The sequence below is a fragment of the Vulpes vulpes genome, chromosome 16 (assembly GCF_048418805.1).
Source record: "Vulpes vulpes isolate BD-2025 chromosome 16, VulVul3, whole genome shotgun sequence".
Lineage (NCBI taxonomy): Eukaryota > Metazoa > Chordata > Mammalia > Carnivora > Canidae > Vulpes > Vulpes vulpes.
The window spans coordinates 64,337,511-64,343,798 of NC_132795.1; positions in this window are offsets into that span (position 1 = coordinate 64,337,511).

Genomic DNA, 6,288 nt, shown 5'->3' on the forward strand with positions numbered 1-6,288 from the left:
CCCAACCTGGGAGGAAATGACCACATTTGGTCTGCATCCTTCAGTAACCTTAGCTTAGAAAATGGAATCACAGCATGTCCTTCTATAAGCTGCAGGAGTTTTTCATTGAATCTGGGGACCAATCACAACTGCAGGTAAAATGTTTCTTGGCCATGTTTGCTTTCCTTGGTGCATAATGGCTCTCAGAAAGCTCATGGAAAGGAGAGAGCAGTCAGATCACACTAGGATTCAGACATCCCTTGTTCTCTTCATCAAAATGTCATCACTAGACTTGTCCTGATTACCATTTCAACTGTAAAACTTACTATGGAGGAGGGATGAGGGGAGTAGCATCCTTTGCAGCATTTCCTGGCATGAGAGAAAAGGGAATGAGAGGACTCACTAATTATGCTTTCAAAGTTAAACCCTAGAACACTGAAATTGAAAACTGACCCTAATGGGTGACTCTCTCTCTTCCATGCAGGTGGATTCCTACTGAGAGGTAGGGCAGAGTGATAAACATGGCAGATTGGAGGTGCATGGGGCAGAGACCTTGCCAATCCTGTTCAATTGTTCTATCACAAGAACCAAACTCAGATCCTGACACATGGGAGGCCCATAATGAGTATTTGGTTACGTTTTGAATGAATGATTTCTTTCTCTTAAAGGCTAACAAGGACCTGTGTAGACAGATTTACTTACTTGAGTTTTACCAAAATGGCATTCCTTCACCCTTACTGACTCCTTCCATTATCACTGTAAGGTTATCATTTGTAGTAGATCCAATAAAAAGATCATTATCTCTGGAGAGATTCTAAAAGAAGCCAATGGGAAACACTCTCCCCTTTATTCATAAGCAGATCTGTTGCTATACTTCCTCAGGAAGCTAGCGGATGTCAAAATCTATGTCACACGTGACTTTTCCATACAAGGTGTGTTTGTACAACAATGCCCACAAGTGCATGTAGAAAGCATTTTTATTGTATAGCATGAAATATGCACCTTATATTCATCATTCTATTTGTGTGTGTGTGAGGAATGAATGAGATTCATGTCATGTACCTAACAAAGCTCTAGGGTGAATGGAGTCACCTCTGGCACCAGTCATAGGGGCTCTGTCACTGTTCATTTACAGGAGATTGCTTCCCCTTTAACGTTCTTTTCACTTATTTTTCTTCTCATTTCCATGCTCTCCTTCTTCTGTTCACTCTATTTTTTCTGTTTAATATTCTACTTTCTTCTCCTTTTAAATTCATATCTATTCTAGAATATCCCAACTTTTGCTCTCCACTTCAAACACACTCATGCAGAGTTCAGTCATAGAGGGGGATGCTCAGCTTTACATTTGGTACACGTTCGTTTAAGAAATCCTCTTCCCATGAAGAAACAGGAATTTTCTCCAGGAGATTATGCTTACAAAAAGTTATTTGTTTATTATCTGATATTTGCCACTAGAATTACAAGCTACTAGAGAGTAGTTTCTGGAACTGTGCCTAATATGTATACCCCCTGAAAAAATATTTGTTGAATAAATGAATAGATACTGAATGCCTATGCAGATAGACATGGTAAGTTTTACTGCTTGATGTAAATAGATGTGGTCTGTCTGCATCTGTGCCATCTGTAAATGGTGACCAACCCGCAGCTTTGCAAAGACTCCATTGAATCTCGAGAAAGCAAACCTCTCACATTTCTTTCTTCTCCATCCCTAGGTCTTGCTCTGATTTCTCCAAATCCACAATTTGTGTTGTGCCAGACCATGACTATTTATCTCTGTGATGAATACTTAATGCAAATGGCAAGCCATCCTGAGACAGGCTAGCATCCATCCGTACCCACCGCGAAGGCCAGCGAGCAGTGTGTGAAGCACTGATGTCAAAGGCCATTAACACAAATGAAAATTAACATTTTTCATCAAGGTCTAACAGTGTGCCACCAAACAGGCCAACCACTGTGCCACTTGTTTATAGAAACACATTGCTAATCAGTCAGTAAAATCTGTAATATCTGTGCTTCTGCATACTTGCTTTTCAGTCTTTTGAGAGCATTAAATTAGTCTCAATTAGTAAAGCTAATGTGTGCAGAAATAGTGAACATTTTAATTTAATGGAAAACACCCTGCCGGGTGAGAAATATAATTTCTATCTGGAGCTATAGGCTCCATGTCTTGAAAGGTTAATCACAGGTTTATTGCAATCCAAGACACTGATGTTGACTTTTTTTTTTTTTTGCATTTCTTACAAATCATTAAAAAGCTTAATATTCATTTTTCCATCGAAGAAGCTCTATCAAGAAGTTAGTGATCTAACGTATGCATTTGAATTTTATCTTTTCTCCTGTTGAAGCAGCAGAAGGGAAGTTGCTACATCATGAGTGTTTTCTATCATGTGAATAGTTTCCATACAAATAAAACAGTAAAATATAACCAAGGAACAATAATGAAACAATTGCTCCTTTCCCTTATGATAGCCTGTACGTTTTCAGTTCTGTCTTTCATTGCTACTGTTAGCTCTGGTTTATTACTGTGCCTGAGGCCCAATTTCCAATGGGAGGTCTGGTATAATGGAATGCCAGTAGAATTCTAGCTCCCTGTGATTTACATGCTAGCTTTATTCTTGATAATAAAGTGAAAGCACTAGACACAGGTAATGAGAAAATACATTTTATTTACTGGCCAATGTTTAGGTGGAGTATTGGAGTGGTTTAGATTTTCAGCCATAACTAAACTTCCCGGAGTTGGTGACTGACAATTTCCAACCTCCCCATGAATGGTGACAATGGGAGGTAGGCAGGTGGGATGTGGCAGGTAGAAATGCATAAAAAGCACACAGCCATCAAAAGATAGTACCCCAGTAATCAACTACAAGATAAATTAAATGTCATAAAGTGATAATTTATTCTCACCCATATGATCTGAAGGGCACAATGACTCATACCTTGTTGTGTCTATGAAAAAAATATCAAAATGAAAATAGGAAAAAGGTCTGATGTTGACTCAAGGGAGAGGGAAGTACAGAGAGGAAAGGAACTGGATTGTGCCCCATGGGAGTTCCTTGTCTGAAAATAAGGAACATCTTGACACTGATCTCTGGTGGGGTTTGGACAACGGGAAGCAGCAGCAGAAATTAGAGGAGGGAAAAGGATGACCAACATGCTGACAGCAGAGGTAACACTGAAGACCCCTCTGACACCATTCCTCAGAAGAACCACCAGCCTCATGGTGACCACTGGGCATATAGACCCCAACTCATTGTTTTTGTGAATGGACACACATTTCAGTTATGGATTTGAATTCCTACCCATAGGTCTCCTGTTAGAAACGCTATTCTTGCATTTAAAGGAATCCTTATTCATTGCCATACTATATTACCTCTGACCAAGGGATGCACTTTATGACAAAGGAAGTGTAACAGTAGGCTCCAAGCCCTGGGATTCATGGGTGTTTACCAAGATCCTTGCTATGGTTTGAATGTCTGAGTCCCCCACCCTCAAAGTTCATATATTGAAACTAGAAACTATACTCCACAAATGATAGCATTGGGAAGTGGGGTCTTTGGGAGGTAATTTGATCATGAGGGTGGAGCCATCATGATGGATTAATGAATGCCCTGATAGGAAGAGACAGAAGAGAGCTTGTTTTTTTGTTTTGTTTTTTTGTTTTTTGTCTCTGGTCTCTGCCATGTGAGGACAGTGAGAAGAAGCCCAAGGATAAGCCAGGAAGAGAGCTCTCCCTAGGAATTTAATTGGCCAGCACCTCAATCTTAGACTCCTACAGCCCTATGAGAAATAAATTTTTGTTGTTTAAGTCACCAAGTCTAAGGCATTTGTACAGCAGCCTTAGCTATCAGGCTCCCAGAAATCTTTGGCTATTTAAGACTCTTGTGCGGCTCCATATGAATGTTAGGAATATTTTTTCTACTTCTCTAAAAAATGCCACTGAGATCCTGACAGGAATTGTCCTGAATCCATAGATGGATTTTGGTAGTGTTGACATTTTAACAATATTAATTCTTTTAATTTATGGTATCAGTATACTGTCCAGTTATTTGTGTCTTCTTTGATTTTCATTAAGCTCTTATAGTTTTGAGCGTGGAGATACTTTTCCTCTTTGGTTAAATTTATTCCTAAGCATTCTATCATTTTTTATTCTATTGTAAATGGTATCGATTTCTTTATTGTTTTTTCAAAAATTTCATTGTTAGTGTATTGAAATGGTACTAATTTTTGAATGTTAATTTTGCAACGTGTGACTTTACTGAATTCACTGACTAGATATAACAGTTTTTTGGTTGAGTCTTTAGGATTCCCCGTATATAAAATTATATCAGAGAGATGATTTTACTCCTTCCTTTCCTGTTCTAATTCTTTTAATTAATTTTTTCTCACCTGATGGAATATAAATGTTACACACACATTATCTGCAATGATTTAAAATTTCCAAAAGTACATTTTCTGAGCAAAGGGATGCAAAAATTATAAAAGCAATTATTTTAATTAATTGACAGGAAGAAAACTTATCAAACTTATAATCTACAATTTTGAGAAACTCAGTTTATAATTTTTCTGTAAATGTACCTAGTATTGGTGTTGTTCATGAGAAACTTACAGACCAGTATAGGATGTAGATAGGTAAACAAATAAACTGTGAACATACACAACTAAAATTACATTAAAAATAAATCATAAATATAAATGAGAAATTAATTATGTCTGGGAGATTCAGGTAATGTTTTAGCAGAATTTAAAGTAGGCCAAGAGCAGAGAAGGACAAGACACCTTTGGAAAAGGGAATAGCATATGAAAGGCACAGAGGCACAGAAGAACAGGCTCTTTGGGGAACTCTGAACTCTTCAGGATTTCTGCTTAGTAAAGTTTGAAGAAGGAAATGATGAGGATGACCGTTTGGGGGCATTAAATGGAGGAATTTCTGGCATAAGTAAAAATCTGGGTGTTTATTCTCAAGATTTGGAGCTTTTGGACAGATTGATTAGATGAGTGACATAGGTTTTTTTTTTTTTTAATTTTATTTATTCCTGAGAGATGGAGAGAGAGAGAGAGAGAGGCAGAGACATGGACAGAGGAGAAGCAGGCTCTGTGTAGGGAGCCCGATGTGGGACTCGATCCCGGGACTTGAGAACCATGCCCTGGACCAAAGGCAGGCGCTAAACTGCTGAGCCACCCAGGGATCACCCAGGGATGGGTGACATAATTGATATGAATTTTGAAAGCTGTTTCTGGAAAAGCCTACTGTGTAGATCTGAGAAAGTTGAACCTGGAGAAAATGACCCAGGTGTGTGATTGGAAGAAGTGGAATTAAATCAGTACCAGGGAGACTGGAGAAGCAAGGAAATGAGGACAGAAACACATGAAGGCCTTGGTGGCTGCAGGTGTGGGATTGATGATCCCCTGGCTCTGACTTAGGCACTTCCATGGATGTTGGTGCCACAAAATAGGAAAGAATATCCAGGAAGAGTAAGTTTGAGTTGGAGACATAACAAAATGCATCCTACTTTGAACAGGAAGTATTTGTGAGGTCAGTGGGAGTTTTCAGTGGAAATGGAACTACCAAAGAGACATCTGGATTAAAAATACGGATTTGAAAAAAAAATACGGATTTGAGAGATATTGGAGTGTAGATGGTTGTTAAAGCCAAAAATGTGGATACAATGACCTCGTAGGATATATACAAGGAGAAAGACCAATGACAGAACCCTGAATTTAAGAGTGGGAGAGGCAGGGACTCAAGCAAATATAGGATGGACACAAAACTAAGAAGAGGGCCAGAAAACAGTGCTGTTGAAGAGTGCAAAGGAGGGGGCAGCTGTGAGAACTGGTTTGGAGGCAACAAAATGAAATGGGTAAAAAAGGACAATAAAGGCAAAGACTGGAAGTATGCTTCCAGAGATCTGGTTGAAAGGGGTTTTGAGTGGCCTTCTTAAGAGGTGCTTGGAGAGCATGACATTACATGACAGATTCAGGTGTGAAGAGTTAATGAAGCAAAGCCAGGATAAGTTAGTTTTTTGGGAAGCTGCAATGAGGAGGCAAGGAGAAAGCAGGCTACTATTCCCATGGGCATGGCCAGACTCAGGACCAGTTACTTCCACAAAGGCCACAGCCCCAACCTCCTGTTTCTGCTCTCACTGTCCCCCAGATCCAGCCTGTATGACAGCATCATATGATTATTTCTAAAGCAAGTAAGTAATTCTCCTGCTCCAAACCTTCACAAACCATATTCACTACTTGGAGAAGATGGGCCAAACTCTTCAGCTTCTCACTGAACTTAGCTGCCTGCACTCCACTTCTCTAGAT